At 34.1% G+C, this 4,329-nt stretch overlaps 1 protein-coding gene across 1 annotated transcript in view; it reads left to right on the top strand.

Annotated features, from left to right (window-relative positions):
- Window positions 1-1,248: 1,248 nt before the first annotated feature.
- Window positions 1,249-4,329, top strand: part of LOC106472110 (aldehyde dehydrogenase family 8 member A1-like) — a 49,721-nt gene continuing 46,640 nt past the window's right edge. The window contains exon 1 of the mRNA XM_013932736.2: window positions 1,249-1,321. The gene's annotated coding sequence lies outside the window, so the exon portion shown is untranslated. The remainder of the gene's footprint in view (window positions 1,322-4,329) is intronic.

The raw sequence follows: 4,329 nt of genomic DNA on the forward strand, positions 1-4,329 counted from the left end.
GACCTAAATACCTCTCGCCAGTTAACATTTATTTTAAAATGAAAGATGTGATCAGGCCACCTAATGTCAGACATATAAACCTCACACTAGTTAGAGACTAAAAATAATATATTTAAAGGGTATTATATGTAAAATATGTTCGATTAGTCTCTGACTAGTGAAATGTGTAATTTGCATTATGGACTCTAGTAGCGATTGCAAAACACAGAATGTGACTGTAATACATACATGGACATTGCCCTGAAAGGGGTCGGAGCAAGTGCGGTTTACTCCGACCCTCTTGTAGTATTAACACTCAACATTCAAGGACGACCTACCATGGTTCGGAAGGGAGGAAGAGGTCTCAGAGTACCTGACCCTCCTAGGTCACAAAGACCTAAATTCCGATTAGGAGAGAGGAGGCGAACGAAGATCTATTCAGAAAGAATAAACCAGTTTTATTAAGTAAGGACTTGTGTCGTTAAAGTTTCGTTGGAACGAAGTTATGGAAAGTTAATTAACAAATGGAGACGTAACAATACGATTGTTAACAACCGGTTCGTGGAGGTCATTAAATTCTAAGAACAGGTTCGCACGAACCGGCTGAATCCTACCACTGCTCTTTCGTCTTGCAAATGGTAAAAGAAATAACAGTTTTCTCTTATATGCAATAGAAATAAAGTGGAGAATAGTAAAAGTTTATATACAAAGATGTTAAAGTTTTAGTTTTATTATATTTTTAACCTGTTCTGTATATTCATCTTATCAGTTAAATGTATATGTTCTCTGGCTCACTCCCAAATGCGATCCGTATTTGTAAGGCCTCAGCTTTTCATGTTTCCAATCACAATGAAAAACAAGTTTTGCCAAGTCATGGTTGCTTTAAAAATAAGTTTAAACTTTGATATACAGGCTGTTAAGTTTAGTTAATGTACTGTTTTATTTTGATAACCTTCCATTTTTTTTTCTTCTAACACTTTATTATAGTTTATCATTTTCAATATATATATATATATAAGTAGATGTGCACATGTTTGTTCATCGTATTGGATAATCCATGTTAGGTAATCCTTCTTCCCAGAAACTTGTCATGTGTAACCAGAGGAAAAACAGCGCTATTTTCAATTAAATATAATCTTATAATGAAGGCAAAAATATGTAGCTGTTTGTGATATCCGATTACAGCGAATCAAAAGTGTTATCAGGCTGTAAAAGACACGTGGTAAGTACAAAAGGTCAACTACACAGGATCGTAAACAAGAAGACCTTGCAGATAAGTACCACATTGATTTAGTTGAGTGCAAAGCAACTGTCGAAAGCATCAGTAAGGTTCTTGTGGAAGGTAAGTTTATGTAATAAGAAAATATAAATTAAGTTATATTCCCAAGAAGCTTATAATTATAGGTTTATATACTTTTTTTTTAAAGTACATTAATTAATTTAGATCGAATAAGTGGTCTTTAGACAGAATTTTATGTGCCTTTAAAGTGTAAGACAAACTAACTTGTAGTAACTTGTGTTTTAGTATTGGAAAGAATTGGAAGTTTATTACTTTAAATCTAGAATACTTTGAACTATTTTTGTACTGATATTTTGAACAAGCAGAAAAGACCAGCTCCATTTTACCTTATTTGAAGAATATTAGTGTTTGAAAATATTCCTTTTTGGACTATTCCACTTGCTTCAGCAAGATGATTATCATTTTTATATGGTCTATACAGTATTTACATATATTCACCAACGATATGTTACACTGTCTGTCGTTTACTCCTGAAACATCCAAAGTCATGCAAAGTCCAGTATTTTGGACTATAGTAGCAATAATGCTATACGCTCTGAATCTCGAAAACTATATCAATATGGCTTTTGAAAGTAACTTAAAATAATTTCATTTAGATAATTCTGTTTTATTCGATCCATAAGTATTCCACAAGTGGCCTGTACTACTATTTGTGCGTATGACGTATCTGATCATGATGTGCAGTCAAAACAGAGTCAGCTCCCAGATACTTTGATACTTGTATATATCTTGTTGATTCCACCAGTAACGTAATCCACGAAAGTGTGGAATGCTATAAATCCTTGGATGGTTATAAATTATTAGTAGGATTGTTGTCAGACATGAAAGTAAAAGAGATCGTGACTTGTATCTTTGTAACTCTTAAGATGAGTTGTATTTGTTGTAGCTTTTGCTTTTTTATCTCACATATTCGCTATAATGAGCATTAAACTTGTTCTCACCAGTATTGAGTATTAGTAGTGTTTATTCATTGTGATGTTACCTGATTGACCCTAGCTTAGTACTTCTAATGACAATACCTATATCATTGTAATTATATACGTTACTCGTTAGTACCTTTAGATATGATATAGGAACCTTATCAGATTTCAATGATTAATTAACGTACGACAGTTATAAAATACTGAATAACAAAATTTACATTTATAAAAATGTTATTTCATAGATTTATTCTGATACCTTACATAACATTTGCACTGCAGATGCAGAAATCAGTGATGGATAATTAGAGGGGCTGGGTGCAATTTCTTCCCACACTCTCACAGTTTCAGTCTGTCGAATTTTCGAATGGTCTTGCCCTCTCACCAAAGTTTGAAATATTCGCCATTGGCAATAATACTATGAAAGTTGCCAATTTTGTCACATCAATTTTCATTCTTGGGTCAGATGGAAATCTGTAAACAACTATACCCTGTTCTGACTCCTGTCTATTGGTGCAGCCAAAAGCGCTACAGTGGAAGAGCATTTTCGAGTTATTTTTCACTGCCTCGAATAAACGTACGCTACTATCCAATATGGCAGACACTAGGAGGAAACGACAATATCACATGCTTTGAAACATGTTATTATGGAAAGGTCTATTACTATTAGAGTTGGGAATTTGGCACCATTTCACCAAGGTGTATCAAGAAATCCGGAGTACAATGTAATATATATATATATTGTTGAGTCAGCGAGGTCACGTGACTAGTGCCACGCCACGTTTCTAGAAGTATCTTGTTCCTTCGTGAATGCCCTAGCATTTACTAGATATAGGGTAGTCTGGTATATATAAGATGGTCACGGCGTGACCTGACAATATGTGTGTAGGTAATGAGTAATTGAACTGCAGTCAGAAAGTATTGTTGAAGTTAACGTCGTTGTAATAGCGTTTGTTTTAGCGCGATTGTTGAAATTAAGTGTATCGTAAAGTTATATTCGGAAAGAATAAACCAGTTTTATTAAGTAAGGACTTGTGTCGCTAAAGTTTCGTCAGAACGAATTTACGGAAAATCAATTAACGACGTAACAATATATATATATTTGCACCCACTAACAACGTATAATGTAATTTTGTATATTGTGTTCTGTGTTTCCAATTTACGACTTACTTCATACCCACATTTTGAGCAAATTTTGTAACTTTTTTTTTTCGCATGTTCAACAGTATAGTACAGGTTGTTTTCAAATGTTTGTTCAAGATCTCTGTCATGTATGAGTTGCGTATCAGATAATGTAATATTTAATATTGAGTTTTAAGTATTTCAAACTTCTCGTTTTCTTGCGAAAATGTAGCCAACTCAGGTGCGAAGTTGATATTTGTGTTATGGGTGTGTTTTGTTGAATTTATTGTACTGTAGAGTGTACTATTTCTTGAAATATAGAAGGAGATTGTCTTTGCAATGGGTCGTCGCTCAAATCTAATTCTGATTGGTGCAAGGATAGAGCTGATACACTTATCAATATCAGTCCTACTACTTTTACTTTCTAGTAGTAAAGCTAACACTGTATATATGTTGTCAAGCGATTAGTTTGGATTAAGATGAGTTGTCAGACACGTCTCATACTCATAGTATGATTTAATATAATGTTTTCTGTTTGTTACATTTAACATGGTTATAGCCCCCCCCCCCCCCAGTGGCACAGCGGTATGTCTGCGGACTTACATCGCTAGAATCCGGGTTTCGATACCCGTGGTGGGCAGAGCACAGATAGCCCATTGTGTAGCTTTGTGCTTAATTACAAACAAACGTGGTTATATTTCAATGAATTAATTAGACTTAGAGTGCCAGTATTCAGGTTTTCATTTTTTTATGTATTATTATTTCTTATTTTATTCCTTCGTAAACATCAATGTTTGGCTGAACAATTGGTATTGCCCTGCTTCTTGACTACAGCGAAACAATGTGTGTCGTAGTAATTTATCTCGGTTGTTAGTTTGGCATCACTAAACTACACTGGTGTAAAAACCTCAGGGAGGATTGTGTTAAGTTTAATATATACACCTGGAAAAAAGTTAAGCACTCCCAAATATTTTTCAGGATTGCTTATTGAAAATAAGGTTTAATTTT

Source organism: Limulus polyphemus, unplaced genomic scaffold (assembly GCF_000517525.1).
Source record: "Limulus polyphemus unplaced genomic scaffold, Limulus_polyphemus-2.1.2 Scaffold5091, whole genome shotgun sequence".
In the NCBI taxonomy this organism is placed as follows: Eukaryota; Metazoa; Arthropoda; class Merostomata; order Xiphosura; family Limulidae; genus Limulus; species Limulus polyphemus.